At 41.0% G+C, this 25,610-nt stretch overlaps 1 protein-coding gene and 1 pseudogene across 5 annotated transcripts in view; one reads left to right on the top strand and one right to left on the bottom strand.

Annotated features, from left to right (window-relative positions):
• Positions 1-25,610, top strand: part of STON2 (stonin 2) — a 153,010-nt gene that overhangs the window by 102,107 nt on the left and 25,293 nt on the right. The gene's annotated exons all lie outside the window — the stretch shown is intronic.
• Positions 9,363-11,741, bottom strand: LOC123584165 (annotated as a pseudogene).

Here is a 25,610-nt window from a genome sequence, read left to right as displayed (position 1 = left end):
TTTATGGCGCCTGGGTGGCTTATTTGGGTTGGGAGTCCGACTTTGGCTCAGGTCATGATCTCACGGTTTGTGGGTTCGAGCTCACATCAGGCTCTGTGCTGAAAGCTCAGAACCTGGAACCTGCTTCCGATTCTGTGTCTCATTCTCTCTCTGCCCCTCCCCCACTTGTGCTCTCTCATTGTCTCTCATAAATAAATGTAAAAAAAAAAAATTAAAAACTTTTATCCCTGACCCACTACATACCATTTGAATATGGGATAAGCCCTTGGTCTGTATGTCTCAGAGTTCCCTCAGCACTGCTTTTTAAGTCTGGTGTGGCCACTGAAACTCCCAGTTCTTGTGGTGTGGTCCAGTGGGCTCTGGGCTGGGAGCCAGCAGCCCCTGGGGGGTCTAGTCCTAGCCTGAGTAGCCTTGGGCAGCTCAAGTGGGGATTTTAATTCCACTGCATATAGAATGAGAGATGTGGATGACATCGCTAGCATTTCATTCACGTCTCTCATACACACACAAAAACTGGAACTCCGGTTGTTGGAAAAGTAGAAAATGCCTTTGCTTTCTTGAAGGTCTTGTAATTTGCAGCTCCTTTAACTCCTCATACTTTAGGTCTACACTTCAGTGTCAAAGATTCCTCAGGGAAGACTTCCCTGACCCCCCCAGGTTAGAGCAGGGCTCCAGGCATATGCTCCCTGCTAAGCGTGTTCCTTTATTTCATCATACTTAGTATAGTTTGTAATTATCTTTTTTTTTAAGTTTATTTATTTTGAGAGAGACAGAGACAGAGTGAGTTGGGGAGGGGCAAAGAGGGAGGGAGACAGAGAATCCCAAACAGGCTCCACACTGTCAGTGTGGAGCCTGATGCGAGGCTTAAACTCACAAAACCGTGAAATCGTGATCTGAGCCGAAATCAAGAGTCGGACACTTAGCTGACTGAGCCATCCAGGCACCCCATTTTTTTTAAAGTCAATTTTCTCTCTCATAATGAGGCTAAGGTCTTTGGGAGGCAAACACCCAATTTGTTTTGTTCACCATTGATTCTGCATAGGAGTCACTCAGTAAACATTTGTTTTAGACTGACAATGCTGCATTTGGCTGTCTGGAGGGTGCAAAGATGATCACATCACAGTCTGTGCCCTTCAGGTTCTTCAGATTTACTTGTCCTGTTTCTCTTCCCTACCATCTCAACCCATACCCAGAATATGCTGTAAGAAATTAACAAAAAACCCAGGGCTCTTGTCATTGATCTGATCTTTAGATAGATTTTCATTTTCCTTGATGGGACTGGTTAGTCTTTTGTGACAAAATCCATGAACTGAAGCAAGGTCCTGGAAGGAGGTTGTTAGAAGACAGTATAGAGAATAAAAGCAGTGGATGAAAAAGAAAAAAAAAAAAGAGAAAGAGGGAGGGAGGGAGAGAGGAGGAGGAGGAGGAGACAGCAAGAAGAGCTTTGAAATCATGTGGTTCTATCTTTTTAATTAATTTGCCTGTAAGTGTCCTTATGTGACTGACAGGTTTTACAAGCAAGGACATGTTTCTTAAACAGAATTCTTACCTGAAGTGTTGAGTAATGGAAACACAAAGAGTTTGCAATCAAAAGGTGATTATAAGCACACAAAGAGTTGACGGGACTCCAGAAATCTCTTTGCTTTAAAAACCAGGAAGATACCAATTTTCCAGAGGATTGGCAGGTTCCTGTAAACCAGTACAGTTAGGATCAATACAGGCCTTCGCATTATGAAACCAGAGCTAGCATTGCACATTTGAACAGCAAGCCTAGACCAGATGCTGCCAGGAAGGAAAAGCGAGAATTCATCAACCAGGTACAGGAGGAAGAGGGGGGAGTTGATTAAATTAGAAAATACAACTAACTCCTTTTGGTCTCACTGAGTTTGCAGTTTGGAGGAGAGTGACTTAGGGAAGTTATACTGATTAAGCTTCTGTGGAAAGCATGAAATCTCTAGCTTCAAAAAGCCAAATAACTTCAATTTATCTTGAGAACAGGTATAGATAGAGAGTATGGATAGCTGAGAGAGTTCAGCTTTCCCGGCAGAGGACAGCCTTTGCCTGCACACTTGTTCCTGCTTCCCTTTCTCACCCAAACCCACAGGCCCAGAGGGTGTCAGTCGCCGGCCTTTAGGCTTGGTCCACCGGAGGGTTAAACCCCAGCCAGACTACAGGCCTCCCAAAGCCATTCCAGGAAGAGAAGAATGACTAAAACAGTCACATAATCTCTTTTCTTTATGGGGAGGAAGGAATTTTAGCCAAGAATGCAAGGTGTGCCTGTGGGCTTTGTGCCTACACTGCACACATCCTACACACACACACACACACACACACACACACACACGCACGCACATGCACACGTATGTCCACTCTGCGTGTTCACTTACTTGGGCAGAGATAGTACGGTATGCCATGTTGGCCAAAGACCAGGACGTAACTGTGTTGAGTTGACAAACAGCTGGGCCATCAGGCTCATGTGTCTCACCAGGCACTATTAACTGGCCCCTCCTTCATTTACAAAACTATGCTCAACAAAGATAATATGTGGAATGTGTTGCCTTTCTATTTGATATCCCCTTGTGAGGTAGTTTCAGAGCAGGTCAGCTCCAGGCGTCTCTTGGTTTCCTAGGAATTTGCCCTTTTCTAGCACTTTCACACAATTCTTTAAATCCCTTTGTTTCCAGTGGCAAAGCTTCTCTTAAATCTCAGCTCTACCAGCTCCTACCTGTACAGCTTGGGCATGTTATTTAACATCTCTGTGCCTCATTTTCTTTGTCTTTATATGGAGTTAATAATAATGTCTCTCTCATTGGAGCCTTGTGGGAAGGAAATAAGATCATCTAAGAAAATTTTTTTGCACAGTGTCTGGCATATAGTGTATGTTGAAAACTTGTTGCCATTTTTAATATGATGACGAGATTTCAGCCTTTTTTCTTCTTTCCTCCTCCTGAGTTAGAAACACCCCTTGACATTGGTAGTTCTCAATATCAGGGTTTATTCCAGTGTGGGCAGAAGAGAGGGGAGCAGTGGCTGGGCAGGAATGGGGGTGATGGAGACCTGTGCCCATGTTCTTCTACTCCCTCCTATTCCATTGCTCTTTCTGGTATATCATACTGTTTCTTTACCTGTTGATGGCTGGATGCAAAACTGAGTGCAGTGCAAAAAGGAATGTGCATTCAGCTCTGTCTTCTAGGAAGTGGTAATCTAAGTTCCTGACCCACTTTTACCCATTCTGCAAGTCTACAACATGTCTTGCTGTAAATGCTCAAATCCTAGCTCAAACTGACCACACCAACTAATGTCTAACATAGCAAGCGCCCTAGGGTTACCACTGGTACCAGTTGATTTGATCAAGGAAGACAGGAGTAGTCATGGAACAATTTGGCACCTAGAGGAAAACACTGTTTAAAAGTCAAAGAGCAAGTCAAGTGTCAAACTTTCTGAGCTACCCAATCTCTCAGGAATGAGAGGAAGGAATATGAATCACTGGACCTGGAAAGAAGGCACAGGAGAAAGGAAACAGGAGGTCCCCGGTTCAGCCCCTCTGTGAAAGAGTGGCCATTACATTATAGCTGAGTAGCAGAGCTGGGACCCTAAGCTTCTGTAGCCCTAGCCTCCTGACTCACAAAGTACAGGTGGTAAACATTAGGTAATGTATATAAAGCACATGCCTATAAGCCCTGGAATAAATACTCAACAAATGTTAGCCATGATCAGCTCATGCAGAACACCTGTGTATTCAGCAATTTGGCTACCACTTTTGCTTCCCAGTTCAACGTGACTTAACCTCCACCACTTGTTCCTGATGCTGCCTACAGCTTACATGTTGGCCACAGTTAGTGGGGAGGAGGCATCGCATCTGTCTGCAGCCCTGGTTAGTCTTGACAGTTCATAAGTTGGAATTAAATGAGCCATTTTGAGGATTCACAGATAGTGTTCTGTCATTACCATAGATGGTGACAAAGAGCATATATGACAAGCAGACTCATCACACAAGGGGCAGGCAGCTCTCTGATAATGACTGCAGGATGGCAGTGTGTGTGTGTGTGTGTGTGTGTGTGTGTGTGTGTGTGTGTGTGTTTTATTTTATTTTTGAGAGAGAGCGCACACCAGCAGGGGAGGGGTGGGGAGGGGGCGGGGACAGAGGATCCAAAGTGGGCTCTGTGCTGACAGCAGACAGTCCGATGCAGGGCTCAAACTCACATGCTGTGAGATCATGATCTGAGCCAAAGTCAGATGCTTAACGGACAGGTTAAGATGCCACCCAGGTACCCCAGCACTGTATATATATTTAACTTGAATTCATCTTTTATCATTTCTTTCATTTTTATGATCAAAGCCATATTTTATTCTTCATTCATTCTGGTGAAAGTGGGGTGGTTTCCATTGGTGTCTTTCACAATAAAAAAGTAGAAGAATGGGTATAAATTATACAGTTTTAAACACGAGACAAATCCAGTGTTATTTAATTCACCCTGCTCACTTTACAGATGTGGAAGTTGAGGCCCAAGAGTATTAAATGAATTCCCTGAGTGGCAGAAGGACAGGTCTTCCAGCCCTAATTCAGGGTCCCCTGTGTTTGGTCTTTTGGTTTATTCCTCTTCCAAAGTGACCATCACCATAAAACAATTGGAGAGCCATTGTTTTTGAAGCGTGAAGGTGGTCATCTGTGTGGAGAAGTCTCAAACAAGATAATGACACCTTTGACCCAGTCTCTTCCTGTCTTTGGCACATTATCCCTGACTCGCTACAGGACATACACATCTATTATGTGAAAGAGGCAGTGATGACAGAATGAACAGTTCCTGTTTTTCCCCTCTGAAAAAGAACTCCTCCACTAACTCTGTGCTGTTAGGTATACAGTCATGATCACAACAGAAACAGACCCCCTGTACTCCACACATGGCCCAGGGGATTGATTGAAGGAATATTTCATCATCTAGTGAATATCCATCCTCTGTGGAATCTCATCCTCTAGCTCTGTAATTCAAAGAAAATGTCAGACCTGTGGAGCACAAGACCTGGATATTCATGAATAGATTTTCTCAAGGATAATTGGTTAAGTGGCTTTTAATTCTTTTAATAAAGCAAAATTGTAAAATATATGTAGATAAACAAGGAAGTATAGAGAAAGTATCTGGAGAAAATATACATTAAAGATATAATAGCAATTGTTCAAAACCAAGATTCAGCAAATTGTAGAATTATCCAGACTAGACTAAGTTTTTCTCTCAATCTATAGATTATCTTCTCAGTAGTTCAGATGCAACATTTTGCATTTCCTTCTTTGTTTCAAGCCAATAATAACTTATTCATCAAGCAACTACTATGTGTCAGACACTATAATGATGCTTTTATGAGATCACATTTAATTTGCATAGTACTGTGAAATAGGTGTGATTTTCCTCATCTTATTGACAAGGACACTAAGACTCAGGGGTCAAGGTAACCAGATTTTGTGGGGTATTTGATGACCTATTTTTGTTCCCAGAGAAGTAGAGCAGAGTAAGGTTTTAGGCAAACACCAAGCAAAGATTGTTAATTCAGTTGCTGAAACAAATGAAGCTTGACCATCAGAAGACCAGCCTGTTCTTCCTGGCTAGTACCACCGTAGAAAACAGCCCTTCTGAATTTTGAAGATGCAGCTTATTAAAGCAGCCATCCTGACCCTGATCCTCCTGCAGTGCCTTAGTGTATATGTCTATGGGTTAAAGATGTCCTCTGAGTGAATCCGGTTTCCCTTGAGAACTTCTCCTTCCTCCATCAGTTCTTTCATTTTCCCCTGCACCAAAAGCTATCGTCTCTGCATGGGCCTCATCATGGGCATTGCTAGGGATGGGTCAGAATTAGAACGTGAGCATCTAGGCCTCCTCTGACACCAAGAGGCACACCTGTGAATAAATGCTCCAGCTTTAGTACTGGGACTCTGTCATTGTATTTTGTTCTTAGGGTCCTTTTAGAAAGAATTTCTGGGTCTGTGCTGGATTGCATAAATCCAGAGACAGTGCAAGTTGCGTCACTCACTAATGGTGATGGCTAAAATTTGTAAACTGTTTTGTGGCAAGTTGTTTCAGAACCTGTTTACACTCAACACACAAAAGCCTTCTCCTTCCTTAGTCACAATAATAAAAGCTAAAGATATAATAGCTTCATATACATTATCTCATTTACCAACTACACCCATCAGACTGTTAGTCCCTTCTGACATATAAGGATACTGGGACTCAAGTAGGCTGTCTTGTGTTCAAGATCATATACCAGCAAGTGTCAGAATAGAAATTTCTTGGGGACCCTGGGTGGCTCAGTCAGTTAGGCGTCTGACTTGGGCTCAGGTCATGATCTTCTGGTTCACAGGTTCAAACCCCACATCGGGCTCTGTGCTAACGGCTCAGAACCTGAAGCCTACTTCGGATTCTGTGTCTCCCTCTCTCTCTCTCTCCCCTCCTCCTCTGCTCGTGCTGTCTCTCACTCAAAAATAAAAATAAAACACTACAGAATTAAAAAATAATAATAATAATACAGATTTCTCTAACTCCAAAGCCTACACTGTGTTGTGTTACCATTTTTTTTAATTCATTAATTTTTTTTTTTTTAATTTTAGAGTACAAGCCGGGGAGAGGGACAAAGGGGGAGAGAGAGAGAGAGAGAGAGAGAGAATCTCAAACAGACTCCATGCTCAGCATGGTGCCCAATGCGAGGCTCTGTTCCACAACTCTGGGATCATGACCTGGGCCAAAATCAAGAGTCTGATATACAAGGAACTGAGCGACCAGGAATCCCAATGTGTTTGTCCCCATTTTTTAAAAAAGGAAATATATTTATAGAAATTTACTCACTAGCTTTGACTCTGGGTTTTGACTGTTTTTGAGAATCCAGTCCACTCAATGTCTAGGAATAGAGATTTGCCACCATTAAGGTCATGCTGAAAAAAACACCATAGTTTCTAAAAACACATTACATCTCAAAAAGATGTAATCCAGAAACGCCTAATGTTACAACTGCATCTGTGCAATATGTGTATGACTTGCCAGCTTAGACTCATTTGGAGATATAATTTCTTTGTTTTTAAAAAAATCTCTCTTGTTCATGTTGACCTGTGGTCTGATTTTGTGAAACATAAAGGGTCTGGGTGAGTGATTATTGAGCTGGTTCCCCAAACACCCTTCCAGTTATAACAGTGCTTCTGCAGATTGCCACCCCCTTCCCCCATGCTTCCTACTTAGGATAATTTGATTTTTAGAAGTGCTCATTTAAGTAGTATTCTACAAAGTATTGTTTGCTCTTCTACTTATATTATCAATGCTCATTATTATAGCTATCAGTGAAGAAAAGATAGTAATTAGACTTAGGCACAGCTGCAGAACAATCTCTGCCTGATACTTTGTTGAGGGTAGTTAATGCTCTCTCAGTTATACCTTTTTATTGTCTGGGGTTTTTTTGAGAATGTCCAGATTTAGCTAGATTTCCCCTTCTTCATTTCTCTAGGAGCCAATGAGTTGAAACTGCCATTGTTTTTCCTGATGTAAGTGTCACAGCAGAACCATCTCTGGGATGTCAGAAAGCTCATAGCTTTTGAAAATAGTACTGCACTGGGGCACCTGGGTGGCTCAGTTGGTTGGGCATCCAACTCTTGATATTGATATCAGCTGGGGTTATGATCTCATGGTTCATGGGATCGAGCCCCGTGTCAGGCTCTGCGCTGACAGCACAGAGGTTCTCTCTGTCCCTCTCTCTCTGCTCCTCCCCGACCTGTTCTCTCTCTCTCCCTCTCAAAGTAAATAAGTAAACATAAAAAGAAAAGAAAAATCACACTGCGGTCATGAAAGAATTGAGGACTGAGTTTCAAGAAGATGAAATTTCTTATTTGCACAGTGTAACTGATCAAGCTATACTTTTGTGGTTAGTGCCACATGAATAGGTAATGCCTATATAGGGAGAATGAAAGAAGGAATCAGTAGAATTCTTTGATTGTAAGCAACAGTAAATAGACTCTGGCTAACTAGAAATTGTTAAGTTTTTTTAAGTATTTTTTTAAGTTTATTTATTTATTTTGAGAGAGAGGGAGAGAGAGACTCCCAAGCAGGCTCTGTGTTGTCAGTACAGAGCCCAACGCAGGGCTCAGTCTCACAAACTGTGAGATTGTGATGTGAGCCGAAATCAAGAGTTGGATGCTTAACCCACCAAGCCACCCAGGTGTCCCAGAAATTTTTTTTAAAGGAGAGTTTATTGGAAGGACATGGAGGGGTGAGGGGAAAGGTGTGCTCACAGAATTGAAGGAAAAACTGAGAAATCAAGCTGAAAAGCCATACTCAGAAAGAGCAGGGGTAGAACAGAATTTGGATCTCTAGTGAGGACTTGTAGGTGGCTTCTTCCATTGCTGTCATCTTGTTGAATGAATAACAGCCATTTTCAGTTTCATTTTTATTTTCCTAAAGAGTAAAATTCCAGAGAAAGAGCTTTGCAGTGGCTTAGCTTAGCACATGTGGCTTCAGGGAGACTGGGGACCTTGCCCGGCAGCTCCACCAGTCAGTCTCTAATAAAGCAGCCCCTAAAAAGCACATTTTAAACAAGACTCAGAAAGTACTAACTGTAAAGGAAAAAATTGATCAACTAGACTACATTAAAGTTACAACTGTTTATCAGTAGGTGAGAGAGTTAAAAGCAAGCTACATCACGAGAGAAGATACTTGCAATACACACATACCTGACTGAGAACTCCTATCCAGAATGTATAAGGAACTTCTACACATCAACTTCTATAAAGCAGCAGACCACCCAATGGAAAAAAAGCCTTGAAAAGGTACTTGCAGAAGAGGATATCCAAATGACCAGTATATGCACAACTTCATTAGGCATCAGTGAAAGCCCAATTAAAGCCACAGTACCTACCATCACGCACCTACCATTATAGCTAAAATGAAAAACTAGACAATATCAAGTGTTGACAAGGATTTAGAGCAAAAACAACTCTCAGTCGCTGCAGATGGGAGTGTAAGTGGGTATGATCACTTTGCATACCCAATGTCATATCAATTCCATACCTGGTTAGGTACCCAAGAAAAACCCACGCATGTATGTGCCAAAAAGCATGTATAAAAATATTCACAGAAGCATTGGCTACAGTTAATTAAGTTTGAATCTATCAACTGTCCATCAGCCAGAATGGATAAATCATGTCACACCCACACACTTCAATATAGAAAATGCAATACGATATAGAAAATACAATATAGAAATGCAAAGTAACACACCATATACAACAAAGTGAATGGATTTCATGGATATACAGAGGACATACTATATGATGTCATTTATATAAAATTCAACAGTAAGTATTGAATATATGGTGTGAAGAGGCAGAATAGTGGACACCCTGGGAGGGTGCAGTTAGTGTCTAGAATGGGGCACTAAGGGGCCTTCTGGGGTGCAGACCATGTTCTGTCTCTTGATCTGGGTGTGAGTTATATAGGTGTCTTTACTTTGTAAAAACCCATTGAATTGTATTTATTTTTTATTTTTTTGAAGATATCTGCATTGATGCTTTATTTGAAACAGTTCTTCTGAGTTAGAGGGTTCTTGCATCAGATGAGTAAAGATTCAAAGCAGGGAGAAAAGAAAGGTGCTTGTCATTTTGAAAGTCACAGATAGTTTATCTTTCTATAATTAGATTAGGAGACAAAAAATGATCCCACTATTAGTGGGAAGAAGCTTCTAGGGTCTGGCATTTGATGAGGTAGATATTCAGTTGCTGGGCATTCCCATTGTTTTTCCATGGCAGAACATAGAGCAGAGACTTGGGAATACACATGCCTGAAGCCAGGTTACTCTTAAGTTCCATAAGTGTGTTGCCTGCGGGGCTGTTGTTGACACAGTAGTTGGCTGTGCCCCAGACAAATGGGGGTGCTGCTCTGTTCCCATAGATCTTAATCCCAGTCTTCACCACAAGGAAGGCACTGCCATGTGCTCTCAGCCAGAGTCTCCTATCCTCTAGGGTTCCTGGTTTGGTTGATAACATTCTTCTCAATACAACTTTTATCATCACAGCTTGAGATGTGATGACTGATTTTGGCCCAAGGAACCTGGTGAAGGGACAAGTAGCCAATTGGTTTGTGACATCAGGATGATTCTTTCTACACTTGGTAAGATGATAGAGAAACCTACAGGCCCTGATCTGGTGGTTTTTATCATAGGGGCATTGTAATAGCTTTTCAGCGTCCAGGGAATCCATGTACATTTCTTCCATGTGGGAAATGAAGGCGCCGAATCCAAGTGCCCAGTTCAGACAAGCTCTCCCCGTGTTCAGAATGCATTGAACTTTAAATGTGTGATTTATGTTGTCTTTTTTCTACGGGTGTTTTATATTTGAATAAAAATGTTAGGAAAAGAGAAGAGAATAATGAAAGCCCTCCCATTGACACATGCCCTGGAATAACAATGCCTGGGTTTGAATCCTGACTGTCTCTCTCACTGTTTGACCTTGAGCAAGCTGCTGCTTTGTGCCTCAGCATTGTTATTTGTAAAAGGGAGGCAATTGCAGTACCTACCTCATTGGACTGTTAGAAGGATTAAATGAGATAATCCAGGTAAAATGCTTACAACAGTGCCAGGTACACAGAAAGCAAAAGATAACTGTTAGGTACATATATTGTGGAGTCATTTCTCCATGCAGGACGCACCAGGGGAATGCAAAGAAGTATAAACCCTTGGCCTCGAGGAGCTTATAACAATAGTAATTAGAAAGACAAGGTATGTAAAAGAACAAATAATTGACACTACAAGAGGGTATTAGGAAATTACAGATAAGAAAAATCGAAGAATTCAATGGAAGGAGAAATTACAATATGTTAGAGTATTCCAGGCAAAACTCAGAGAGTTGTGAGAAGTCAGAAGAGTGGCTGCCCTTGGAGTGGGTGTGATAAGAAAGGGGTACGAGGGGACTCGTTTCTTCAGCTGGAACTGCTTACATGAATATAAAAATTTTTGATATGTACGCCTTTCAGTATGTGTGTTGTCCTATAGGATTTTGAACCTGGTTGACATTTGACCTTAGGCAAGGTACTTAACCCCTGTGAATTTCATTTTCTTCAGCTGCAAGTTATACCTAACACCTTCCATAGGGTTGTCAGGAGGATTATTGAATGCAGTGTGTGTAGGATGCCTAGTCCAGGATGGGACAAATATTTCATGTATCTGATGTGCTAACTGGGATAGAAGGTGACTGACTGGGACAGACTTTTCCTGTGTTAAGATTTGGAGCCTTTGTTTGGGGCTTATTGCTTTGTTGAGGGAATGACTTCATGTCATTATTGGTGTTGTGAGTGGAACCTGTCACAGTGTGTCAGTGTGAAGGCGCGGTGACTCAGCTGCTGGGACAAAGGGCACTTCTGCTTATCAGAATCACTGCTGGACAGTTGTCCCACACCACCACTGTCCATTTCCTTTTCCTGCTTAGTCAGAGCCACACCTGCGAGCGAGAGTCAGTGTCTGATCCAGGTGTGTATCAGTAAACATTTACCGAGTGTCTCCTGGGTGTCAGGTGTTGTGGTAGAGTCTGATGGAGTTTGTAGGGATGAATAAAAACAGGGTAAAAAGTAACATAAAGTGAAAGATAGGCCTTGCCTTCAAATAGCTTATAGTCTAGTAATAAGATACAAGTTCTTTTTCTGAAAGTCGTTTTTCCCCCTTCTCTCCCCTCTTTGTCCTGTTACCCTCCATTCACCCAGTACATGTTCTCATTTGCACACCCCCCTCCCCATCACATGCAAACCCTTCCCTGAAATTCACTCCATGTAAGCAGGCTAAAAGCCATTGAACATGGGCTCTATCCAACAAAAGCAGTCAACTCGTAGCACATATCTTTTCCTTGGCTCCCCCCAAATTATAGAGAGCCACGCCTTAGGTTAATTATGATAACAAGAATAACCACTTATTAGGTGTCTGGCACATGCAAAGAATTATGCCAGGCACTTGCCTACATTATCTGTAACTCTCACAGCATCTTGCAGGGCATCATTATTCCATTTTATAGGTGAGGGACCTGAGGCTTGGAGAACTTAAATAATTTGCCTAACATCATCTACAGCCTGCTTGTGGCTGCCACAGAGCAAGCCTGTTGTCTCCCACGTGCCATGCTCATTGTCAAGCTGTTTGCATTGTTTGCTCTGATTATTAAATAATGTAAACACCCTTCTGAGTCAGTTCATCAGTCAACTGTGCACATATAAACCTATGTGGTTAGGAGAGGTTGGTGCCATGGTCACTCTTGCTGTAATTATTCTACCTTGACTGAATATGTCAATAAAGAGCCACTCAGCCTTGCAAACAACTTCTGAGCTCTTGTTTTGTAAATGCCTTAATATTCAGCAGCGCTAGCCTGCTGTGCCATCAGAAGGGGTACTGAGCCTATTTCATGATCTATATTAAAATTTTGGATGCAGGTGCCACAGGAAGAGCCTTTATGTATTGAGAAAATTCTGCCATTTTGGTCTTCCCTTACTAGGCTGTCTCTCTCAGATTAATTGATTTCTTACCGCTAGCCTCTGTTCTAGAAATCTGTACGCCAATAGGGGTATCTCATGCAGATTAAAGTGAGCATTGCTGTGAGCTGGGCACAGAGGAGACAGTGATAAAGTACATGTTCTGAGTGGTTTTGTACAAAAAGGAACAATGCAGAGTGACTGCTATTCCCACTAGTCCAAGTGTTTTTGGGTCTTGGCTTCTAACCCTGTATAAGCCACTCAAACTAAGATAGCCAACTCTACTTAATCCCAAGTCTCATGGTGTATGTTGGGCACAAGTCATGTTCAAACAAGGAGGGAGATCAAAGCCAGCAAATCGCTATGGGTTTGGGGTCTAATCTTAAGCTTTTCAAGCCTAGAAAGTCAATCATGTTCTTGTTTTGAGAGGTAAGGCTTTCTGGAGATTGACACACAATTTACAATAGGAGATGTATGTTGGCAGTATGAGTAACACCAGTTATTTGTTCAAACACTAAAAGCTACTATAAATTGAGTTTCTTCGGCATGTGCTTAGATCCTTAGGTATTCACAACCACCCCTCAAGTTTCTGAATAGTTACTCACATTTCACAAATATCAGTACTGAGCCAGCATCCCAACCAGGTGGACTTAGTTTCAAATCTTACACTCTTTCCACTCTTCCTCAGTGCCTGAAAGCATTCTATCTGCTGTTATATTATCAGCTGAAATGCCCGCCCTTTTGCCAGTTTGGCTTCAGCCAACTCAGGCAGAATTATCAGTCATTTTTCATTTTGGGATCACACAGCACTTTGCATAAACCTATGAGAACACTTTGTATTGTATCATAATTGCAATGACAGTGTCTTACACATTGTTTTTTTTAAGTGTAGGACCTGTTGCAGTGCCTGGCAGTATTGTGTAGTGGAAGGACTGAGTTTAAATCTTGTGTCTAATTTTGCTAACATTATATCCTTAGCATGTGACACACCACCTGTTAGCAAACCGTATATGCTCAGTAAATCTTGAATGAACTAATGAATGAGTAAGTACAATCTTGGGTATTAGTTTTCCTCTGTGAATCTTTTTCATTATTAAAACTGATGGATAATAGTATCTACTTTGAAGGGTTGGTGTGAGATTAGATGAATCAATGAACCAGGGTAAGTGATGGTGTGCTAGTGACTTTTGAGATTCAGGTAATGGTTTTAAGATTTATCATGTTGCTGCATGTCTAAATATTTAGGTTTATCATAACTGTAGTCCTCTATTATATGAATATGATGCAATTTGCTTATCCATTCTCTTATTGATGGATATTTGGGGTGTTTCCAGTTCTTTAATGAATAAAGTTGCTGAACATTCTTGAACAAATCTATCTGTGGACAATTTTTCACTTCTCTTGTATACAAACATGGGAGTGGAATTGCTGGATCATATGTTAGATGAATGTGTAAATTTATTAGAGGCTGCAAAACCATTTTTCCAAGTGATTTTACAACTTTATACTCTAACCAACAACATAAGAGAGTTCTAGTTGTTCTTCATCCTGTAACACTTGATATTATCATGCTTTCCAGTTTTAGCCATTCTAGTGGATGTGTGGTATCTCATTGTAGTTTAATTTACACATCCTTGATGTCTAATAACCTTATCATGTGCTCCGTGGCCATTCATATAGCTTCTTTTATGAAGGGCCTGGGTTTGGGGGGGGGTTATTTCTCTTTTTATTATTGATTTGTGAGGATTCTTTAGGTATTCTGAATATGTCTCTTTTCAGTAGCTTGCCTTTTTACTTTTTAAGTGATATCTTGATAAATAAATTGATTTAAGATAATCAACAATAGCCAAAGTATGGAAAGAGCCCAATGTCCATCAGTGGATGAATGGATAAAGAAGATGCGGTATATATATACAATGGAGTATTATTCGGCAATCAAAAAGAATGAAATCTTGCCATTTGCAACTACATGGATAGAACTAGAGGATATTATGCTAAGCGAAATTAGTCAGAGAAAGACAAATGGCATATGACTTCACTCACATGAGGACTTTAAGACACAGAACAGATGAACACAAGGGAAGGGAAGCAAAAATAAGATAAAAACAGGGAGGGGGGCAAAACATAAGAAACTCTTAAATATGGAGAACAACAGAGGGTTACTAGAGGGGTTGTGGGAGGGGGGATGGGCTAAATGGGTAAGGGGCATTAAGGAATCTACTCCTGAAATCATTGCTGCACTATATGCTAACTAACTTGGGTATAAATTAAAAACACAAAATTTAAAAAAATGAAAAAGAAAAATAGATAAATTGACAAAATCAATTTATTAATTTTTTTTCTTTCATGGTAGTGCTTTCTTTGTCCTCAGAAGTCATTGCTTACCACAGGTCATGTGGTGGGTTTTTTATGTTTTCTTGTAGAAGTGTTATAGTTTTGGCTCTCATATAGATCTGTGATCTTTCTCAGTTTAATATTAGTATATATATAGAGAGGGAGAGATTAAGGTCAATTTTTTTTTTCATATGTATGTCTAGTTGCTCTAGAACATTTTATTGAAAAGAACTTTCCCATTGTATTCTTTGGCACTTTTGTCAAAACCCAAATGACTATATATGTTTGGGTCTACTTCTAGACTCTCTATTCTGTTCCATTAACCTATTTGTCTTCCCTATCATGCTGTCTTAATTATTGAGTGTTTACAGTAAATCTTAAAATTTAGTAATGTAAGCCCTCCAGAATTTTCTTCTTCAAGATTATCTTGGCTATTGACAGGCTTTAATAAAAATTGACAGCTTATCCATTTCTACCAAAGGGAAAAAAAAAGTCTGGGGATTTTGATTGGAATTGCATTGACTCTATAATTCAATTTCACAAATTTTTCCATCTTATACTTTGACTTTTCAAATCCATTAACATGAAATCTCTCCATTATTTACGCCTTCTTTAATGTCACTCAGCAGTGTTCCATGGTTTTCAAGTATAGAGAGCTTCTGTATCTTTTATTTCATTTACTTCTGTGTATTTGATATTTTTATCATATTGTAAATCATAATTTTTAAAATTTCATTTTCCAGCGATGCCTGGGTGGCTCAGTAAGTTAAGTGTCTTACTCTTGATCTCAGCTCAGATCTTGATTTCAGGGTCATGAGTTCAAGCCCCACGTTGGGCTCTGCGATGGGTGTGAACCCTACTTAAAAAATATACATAATAATAATATAAGATAAAATTTTCCATTCATTTGTTACTAGTACTTAGACATACAATTTGTTTTTAGGTAATGATTTTGTATCCTGAGACCTTGCTGTATTCACTCATTACTTCTATGATTTTGTTGATATTTTTGGATTTGCTGAGTACATAATCATGCCACCTATGAAGAGTTTTAACTCTTTATTTTGCTTTTCATTTCCTTTCCTTACCTTGTTGCCATGCATATGCACTCCACTACAGTATTGACTAGAAGCAGTGAAATTGGGAGAAAACATTCAATATTTCATCATTATAATATTAGCTGAGTTTTTTCTTATATATACACCCTTTAACAGATTGAGGAATTTGTCTTCCATTTCTAGTATGCTGAAAGTTTTTATCATAAATGGGTATTAAATCTTATTCATTTATTGAGATGGTCTCACAAAATATTCTTATACAACACATTATTGTATGCGTGTGTAAATAACATCTGTAATATTCCAAGGAGGTTCAGAGGACTTACCTAAGAGGACAGAAGTCCAGGCACATATTGTAAGGTGACCATCAGGTCCTAGTACAGTTTTGTGTCCCATGATTCCCACCTGAGTCCTACAGTTAACTATGTTATTTTCAGTTTCCCCTTCACCAACCTTTATAATAGTACAGATGTCTCTTATTTTGATGGTAAAAGTGGGACTTTGGATGCTTTTTATTATTTTTTTCGCTTGCCTGTATCTTCTAAATTTTCTTCAGTGAACATGAACTGCTTGTGTTAGAAGGAAGTTTTTAACCTTTGGTGTAATTAATGAGATTACAGATTAGTAGACTTTAGACCCATTCCTATCAATTCTTTCTGAAATTATACCCAAATCACCTTTTAATTTAATGGTAGATGACTAAACTCTTCTTTGTTGATCTTTCTATTACTTAATTTCTGAAGATGTTCATTTTTTCCACTTTCCCAACTTAGGGTTCCTAGATGAAGTTCCCAGCACAATTAAGTTCAAAAGACTGTAATGTAGTAGCCAGAGTGGGAAAATAAACACAAAGAGGTCATGCCTGTGTGTGCTCTGGCAGAAGTGTAGATCAGGGACTTTAGCCCTGCTTGAGAATTTAATGACTTCCAGCAGGTTGGTCTGATTCCAGAGTGATTTTGCTCCAAGGTAATTCTTTCTAAACTTTTTTTGTAATGTTTGTTTATTTTTGAGAGAGAGAGAGAGTGAGCATAAGCAGCATAGGGGCAGAGAGTGAGGAAGACAGAGAATCTGAAGCAGGCTCTGCCTTGTCAGTGCAAAGCCTAATGTGGGGCTTGAACCCTCGAACCATGAGATCATGACCTGAGCCAAAGTCAGATGCTCAACTGACTGAGCCACCCAGGTGCCCTTCTAACCTTGGTTTTAAGTTCTGGCATTTATGTCTATCCAAAACAGTTGGGGATTTGGAATCCTGGAGCTGGAGAAGCCTCTGTGAGACCAGACTGAGAATGATAGCTCTAAGATATGGAATAGGGACTAGATAATAACAGACAGGCTGTTATTTCCAGCTGCTGTGCTTTGTTTTCATGGAACTGGAAGTCATTATCTGGAGAGCCACAAGTCCTTGAAAGTTCATTCCACTTCCGGGAAGTAAGAGTCACTTGCCTGCCAGCAGTTAGAACCGGCTTTTATCACTAAAGATGCACAGCACCCCTCCCCCGCCCCCCACAAAGTCATTCTAAGTCACTGCCTGGTCAAAATAATCACTATTTTTTTTTTTCTTTCTAGTCACAGGTTCCTGATACAGGAATGTTTTCTGCTTTTTCTCAATACCTAATGTGCCTACCAGTGAATATTTGTTATTTCCATTGCTTTATGTTGATTATTAAAATTAAAATGTTCATACTAAGCAAAAACAAGACAAACAAAACAAACCTCAAAATGAAGAAATAAGTGCCGTCTTTCTCTTCTTTCATCAGTAATAATGAAAGTAATTTAAAATGTGTAGCATGCCATGGGGTACCTGGGTGGCTCAGTCAGTTAAGCGTCCGACTCCTGATTTTGGCTCAGGTCATGATCTCACAGGTCATGAGTTTGAGCCCCGCATTAGGCTCTGCACTGACAGTGCTCAGCCTGCTTGGGATTCTCTCTCTCTCTCTCTCTCCCCCCCCCCCTTTCTCTCTGTCTCAAAATAAGTAAGTAAATAGATAGATAAATAAATAAATAAGCTTTTAAAAAAATGTGTAGCTTGTCATATTTTACAAGTGACATGCACATGTCTCGTTTGGTTCTCACAACCCTATTGTGATAGATAGATCAGCTTATTTTTATTATCCTTTTTAAAAGCGAGGAAACTAAGACTTGGAAATTGAGTAACTTGCTCAAGATTAGCTAGTTCTACAGACGTTGAGCTGCAATCCTAGTGCTGCTGTACATGAGAGTGGTCAAGCTGAAGGTCGTGAGCTCTGACCTCCTGGGTTCAGATTCTAGCTGCACCACTTACTAGTCTGTGACTTTTGTCAAGTCATCTAACCTCTGTGCTTCAGTGTCCCCATCAATAAAAACGGGAGAAGGTAGGATCTATGTTATATAGTGTTCCAGGATCATGTTAAAATTTCCATACAGTTCTAGCAGGGCATCTGGCATACGGTACACGATTGGGGAGCGTCAGCCAAGCCACTGCTGTTGTCTTGAACATAGGGGCGGTGGTGGGTTATTCTTCCTCTCTCCTTCCAGCTCCCTCTCTTGCCGTAAAACCTCAAGTCTGCTCCTCAAGTCACCAGAGAACTCTAGACACACTCCAGAAGTCACCAAGGGCCATGTGGGGTTAGACAATCCAATCCCAAATGAAATACTTTAAAGAAAAACTAACACCATAAAGATCTCTTTCCATGGCTCAATTTTGCCCTGATTTCTGAAGACAGTTTGTGCTTATCTTCTCTTATTCTTTTTAAAATTTTTTTTTTCAACGTTTATTTATTTTTGGGACAGAGAGAGACAGAGCATGAACGGGGGAGGGGCAGAGAGAGAGGGAGACACAGAATCGGAAACAGGCTCCAGGCTCTGAGCCATCAGCCCAGAGCCCGACGCGGGGCTCGAACTCACGGACCGCGAGATCGTGACCTGGCTGAAGTCGGACGCTTAACCGACTGCGCCACCCAGGCGCCCCTATCTTCTCTTATTCTTAACCATACCCCTCTTATTCTTAACCAGAAATCTTAAGGCGTTAGATAGAATACTTCATCCTCTCTAAATATTTTTGGGACCATTTATTCTTTATTTGCTAACAACCTTTATCAAATGCTGACTCGTGTATTTGCCCCAGTCTGCTCTTGAAGATAGGGCAGAAATTCCTTTGCTCTATAGTGCATGCTGTTGAAAGGTCTTTGAGGAAGCAAACCTCTGGTTTATGTTGTGCAACCTGCCCTATAAAGTCACCAACGTTCATGCTTTGAAGTGGGCGGATGATTCTGCCTTTATGTCCTCCACTTGACTTCTCTCATTTATGCGAAGACAGGGCAACAGGTAGCCACACATACCAATCTGCTGTGTGTCCAGCTGCAGAGGACACTCGATCTGACACTTAGGAAATGCCCTCAGTGTGGGAAACAAAGGTTACTATTTTTAAAGACTGGAAGGCAGCATGTTTGTCAACATTTCAGCATGTCACAGCCAGGCAAGCTTTAGATTTGAAAATAGAAGCCCTGATCCCATGACCTCATCTCTGTCTACTGAAGTCCCTGACTCTAAATATCAGTGGGAGTCACATTTACTTCATGAAGCAAATTATCAGCATCGATCACCCTTTATCCAGCATCTCAGTTTCTCATGACCCTTCACGTCCCCTGCATGTCCCCACCAAGGCAGCCAGACACTACATGTATATCCTGGAATAATACAGACTGCCCTCCAAACCCGTTTAGCATCCATCATGCACGTCCTAACGGCGTGGTCAGATACTGCCAACAGCTCCTGGCACGTACTGTCTTCCACACTGCCTGTTTTCAGTGTTGTCCCATGAAAACTCTGATGTGCGAATATTAACAACAACAACAAAAGTAGGTTCTAAAACCGTATATGCAGAATACTCCTGACTTTTCATGAAGTTCATGAATGTGTACTTGCACAGTGAGACAACTTGAAGGAAACACTAGAATGTGATGTCACTTACCTCCGGTGGCAGCAAGATTCAGGTGCTTTTGATGGTATGGGTTTCTGCACCATCCAAATTTTCTAAAATATAACTTGTTCCTTAAAATTATCCAAAAAAAGTTAATCTTTATATTACAGAAACAAATTGTTAGTTATATTAGAACTTGGTGACTGGAACAATTCAAAAAACCAGTGTGCTTTAACATGAATTCACATATGAGTGCCTTGGATTCACTGGGCTTTAAATCCCGAGTTGTCCCCCGCTAAGGCAAAGAACACTCAACCCTGGTCCTGTGGACAGGTGGGGAACAAGTTGATTAGGCGGCATCCGTCACTTCAGGATGTAGAAAGGTATGAGTGTGTTTTTGGTCTTCCACTTTCCCTGCTCTCAGGTTACTTGATGCCATTTATATCCTCAGAAATACTGATGGTCTCTGGGACAGTTTTGAAAAGGCTATGACCTCTTTTTTTTTTTTTTTTAATGTTTATTTTTGAGAGAGAGAGAGAGAGAGAGAGAATGCATGGGGGAGGGGCAGAGAGAGAGGGGGACAGAGGATCCAAAGTGGGCTCTATACTGAGAGCAGAGAGCCCCATGTGGGCTTTGTACTCACGAACTGTGAGATCATGACCTGAGCTTGTGAGATCATGAGCTGAGCCAAAGTCACACGCTTAACTGGCTGAGCCACCCAGGCACCCCTAGGCTGTGACCTCTTTGATCTGATATGTAATCAAGCCTCTCAACATACAGGGTTTTTTTCCTGTTATTTATTTAATTTAATTAATTAATTTGTTTGAGATAGCATGAGCCGGGCAGGGCAGAGGAAGAGAGAGAATCTTAAGCAGGCTCCACGGCCAGTGCGGAGTCCCATGTAGGGCTCAATCCCACCACCCCAAGATCATGACCTGAGACCAAATCAAGAGCTGGATGCTTAACTGACTGACCCACCCAGGCACCCCTCAACACACAGGTTTTGGCATAATATATCTGTAAATAATTCTTTATTCCAAGATTGCTTTTTGCATTTCTCTTTCTCTGTCTAAATGCAATAACTCTCCACCTAGGACCTACTCAAATGGCATGAGAAATTGTAGGACTTATTTGGAACCTAAAACTACCTCATTATCTGAATAATAATCATAGACCTTACCAAATAGCAATTGAGCACTTTTGAATGTTTAGAAACATGTTCACGTGTGTTACTTCATATTTGCTTCCAAACTAGAACAGGGATTATGATTATCCCACGTTACAGATGGGGAGGGAAATGGCACAAAGAGCCTTGCCCAAGACCATAGCAGGTTTGTGGCAGAGCCAGGACTAGCAATAAAGCCTTCTCTTCCATGGCTTTTTCCAAGCTCGCACAATACCAAATGTCTTTTTCCAAGATGTTCCCCAAGGGAACCTAGACTCTAAGGAATAATCATTATAATAATAATACTAAATATTTATGTAATGTTTGCTGTGTAAACTTTACCTGTATTAACTCAGTCCTTACCACACTTAAGAGGTAAATATTATTATTATCTCCATTTTACAGTGGAGGGAACTAAAGCCTACTACATTTAAGTAACTTGCCCAAGGTCACCATGTTAATAGGTAGAGTAGCCAGGTTATGAACCAGGCTAGAGCCACAGTCCACAGACCACTTGACAATGCAGTCAGAGCCTAACTTCTTCCCACCTGTTTATGTCTAGGGTGACCCAGACCAAAGATGACAGCTCTTCAAATAAGAGTCTCAAAATTCCTCCCCTCTAAACTTAGAGTTTGAAGTGTGTCTTATATTATTTCAGCAGTAAGAATACTATTCTATTTCCTTGTGAGAAGAATAAGGGAGAATGGAGAGGAGCAACAAAATAGTTTTGCTCAAAAACCAGACAAGTTTAGGGGCACCTGGGTGGCCCAGTTTGTTAAGCATCTGACCCTTGATTTTGGCTGAGGTCATGATCTCGCAGTTCGTGAGATTGAGCCCCGTGTGGGGCTCTGCACTGACAGTGTGGAAGCTGTTTGGGATTCTCTCTCACTCTCTCTCTCTCTCTCTCTCTCTGCCCCCCACCCCCCCACACACTCATGCTCTCTCTTTCTCAAAATAAATAAGTAAACATTTAAAAGAAAAAACAGACAAGTTTGGAAGTTTCTAGAAATTTATATTTGCCATGTTTCCTACAAAGATCTGGTCATCTGTCTCCTACCTGGCTACTAAAATAATTTGGATTGCAAGCAACAGAAGCCAACTTTACTAACTTTAAGTAAAATGAATTCATTCTAAGGATATGATAGTTTACAGAATTAGAAGAAAAGCTGAAAACTCAAACTCCAGGAAGTTGGTGTATCAGCTTTTACTGTGCTACATAAAAACCACATTGAAAATTAGCCCCCCGCCCCCCGACACACACACATACCCAGCTCCCCAACAATCATTTGTTTAGCTCAAGATTCTGCACATCCACAGTCCGGGCAAGCTTGAGCAATTCCTAGTCTGTGCCAGGCTAAGCTGTTCACCATAGGAGCTCACTCATGGGTCTGCAGTCACTGCCTGGTTGGCTAGGGTGCCTTGCATCTCCTCCACATGGTCATTTATCCCCCTGCAGACTCACTGCATCATGGTCTTGGGGTTCCAAGTACAGCAAAAGAGGGCAAGCACCGTCACACAAGCACTTTTCAAGTTTCCATTTGTGGTGTATTTGATCCTGACTAAAATGAATCCCATGTTCCAGCTCAGAGTCCACATGGAAAGGGACTGCCCAAGAGCGTGGAGAGAGGAAAGAAGAATCTGCGGCCATTTTTGCCATCTCTCAGAGATGGTCAGAAATCTTGGCAACTTTAAGCATCAAGCCAGCAAGAACTAATATGCAGGCTCTTCAGGGTGCCTCTATCTGAATAACTCAGCTCCCACTACTTTCCTGCACTTGCTTCAGTCTATTCAAGATTTCCAACAAGTATCTGACTTTGCTTGGGTCATATGCACCATGGATGGGGCACACTGAGTGAAGATCCATGAAGACTTGAATGGGGTGGGCGGTGGAGGGGGGAGTCTGATTGTGAAGTGCTTACCCAAAATAGGGGGGTGGCGGCTCAGGATAGGTGATACAGTATTTCTTCCATTGGTATTGTTGACTCCATTGATTTTGTCCTTCTGCTCTGAACCATGTAGGTTGAATTTTCCTCGGGGCTTTATTGAGAGCAAAGGTAACAGTCGCAACCTGTTACTTGAACAACAATTAAAACATTTACTTTGAAGACACTTGCTGAGCTGGTGATGTCCTTGGCACGGACCAGGATCTCACAGACATCTTCCTGCCATTGCTATTTATTCCCTGGGCACCAAGAGTGTAAACAAGAAAGGGAAATGAGGAGACTGGTGTTCTGATATTGAGGTCACACAGTCTTTGGCCCTGGCATCGACTCCAACAGTTATTTATTTAGGTCAGTTTCATAATTTCTGCAGAATTGGAAAACTGTTTTTAAAACTTTCTAGAAAGCAGGGAGGAGTGGTGATGAAGTCATATTTAGCATGATTCTAGGCAAGAGGGAAAACCTGAGATAGGTTGTTAGCATGACTACAGGAGCGCTGAGGTATTTAAGATTGAATTATTGCCCAAATAATAGAGTTTAAGGGAATAAAAAATCTTATTTGGCAAAATACTTCTCTCTTTGGACTGATAAGCAAGACCATTTTTTTTTTCTGGTTACAACAGCCCACTGTTAATAAAGGACAGGGAAGAGGTGATATCTTTGTGTGTATGTGAAGTCATGCTAAGTATTTGAAACATGCCTAGTGCACCATAACAATTTTCTCCAAATGTTTGGTCATGTTTCTCCAAAGACTTAATCATGAGCCTCTAATATTTGTGTGTGTGTGTGTGTATTGTGTTTGTATATATATTATAAATTTATTTATATATTACAAACATACTAGGTATTTTAGTAAATGTTTTATAACATATAAACAAAAATTAGAAATGTTTAAAGGATGGGTTAAAAAGTGAACAAAAATAGAGGTTCTGATGTTTTCTTCCCACACCCTAGTGGATCATTCTGGATATCTCCTTGAGTGCATTCCTCTCCACTTTGAAGATTACTTGTCCAGAATACAAAAGCATCTTAGACCTGCCCTACAATTACAAAGGCACTTCTTTGTACCAGAGGAATAATAGAAAGTTGGATGATCTGTCTTGACCAAAGTGTACTCAAGACTTAGCACTTCCCTCATGTGATAGACTAGTGCTGCTGTTTTGTAGTCACAATGACTTTGTGAATGCAGACCCTCAGATCCCTTAGCATTCCCAAGCCTTTGGGGATTTATCTATGCAATGATTGTGGAAAGATTTGGACTCAAAGAATCATAACCTGAGATATTCTTCTCTCTCCATCCCCCTTTCCATTCCAGTTTTCTTCCTCCTTTCCTTCTTCAGTCTCCCCTTCAGTCTCCATCAGATTGATAATACAACTTCAAAGGCATTCTCTCTCCTCTTTTCCTTCCCTCTCCCTTTTGCTTCCTTGAGAATTCTAATAATATTTACATATTTTTATTGTGATAGCTAACATTTATTGAGCTGAAGCCCAGTTAAATGCAGTGTCCGTTAATGATCTCATTTCCCCTCACAATCCTGTTAAGTGGGTACTGTTATTATTTGCTTTGAGAATTGAGAAATCCTGCAGTTTAGAGAGGGTTAAGTAACGTGTCCAAGATCTCATAGTTTTCTAATGGCAGAGCCTGGACGAACTGACTCCAGAGCCCAAGCTTTACCCTTTTCTGTCTGCAGTGACACAAAACAGGCAGTAGAGACGAGCGTGAAGCCAGGAATTCAATCCATCATTAGTACAAACCACTTTAAAAATTTTTTTAATTTTTTTAATGTTTACTTATTTTTAAGAGAGAGAGAGAGAGAGTGCGTGCGTGAGTGGAGGAGGGGCAGAGAGAGAGAGAGACAGACAGACAGACAGACAGAATCTAAAGCAGGCTCCAGGCTCTGAGCTGTCAACACAGAGCCCTACATGGGGTTCAAACCCACAAATGGTGAGATCATGACCTGAGCTGAAGTCGGATGCTTAACCAACTGAGCCACCCAGGTGCTCCTGGTACAAACCACTTTTAAACAAGCCTTTCCCTTGTGATCCTTGTGTCCACCCAGGAGATGCTGGTGTATATATGCCAGATGGTGGGAATGCTGTAACAAGTCAGGAAAAGTACCAAGTGTGCAAATCATCTGGAAATAACACTTCACTGTTTGCCTGCGGATTATCTACCTCATGAGGGCTTCTGAAAAATTTGAGACGTTCAGAAATACAAATAGAGCTCCACCAGCTAGAATAAATTTATTGTCATGCTAGAAATTAGTTGCTCTCCTGTTTTTCTAAAAAATTACCTTAACTTGGGGCGCCTGGGTGGCGCAGTCGGTTAAGCATCCGACTTCAACCAGGTCACGATCTCGCGGTCCGTGAGTTCGAGCCCCGCGTCAGGCTCTGGGCTGATGGCTCAGAGCCTGGAGCCTGCTTCCGATTCTGTGTCTCCCTCTCTCTCTGCCCCTCCCCCGTTCATGCTCTGTCTCTCTCTGTCTCAAAAATAAATAAAAACGTTAAAAAAAATAAATAAAAAAAATTACCTTAACTTGATATGTTTACGGTTTGTAAGTTTCATCTACCCTCAGTCTACATAAGAATGTCTCCTTCGATCTTGATAACTAAACAGGAGCTGGATAAGTACTGAAATGAAATGAAATTACCAACTCCAAATTCAATTGAGAAGAAGTGGCTTACTGCACACAGGAGCTGTTGGTTATTTTGTTACTGTCATTGCTGAAAGTCCACATG

The sequence above is a fragment of the Leopardus geoffroyi genome, chromosome B3 (genome assembly GCF_018350155.1).
Source record: "Leopardus geoffroyi isolate Oge1 chromosome B3, O.geoffroyi_Oge1_pat1.0, whole genome shotgun sequence".
Taxonomy (NCBI): Eukaryota; Metazoa; Chordata; class Mammalia; order Carnivora; family Felidae; genus Leopardus; species Leopardus geoffroyi.
This window is presented reverse-complemented; position numbering and strand designations above follow the sequence as displayed.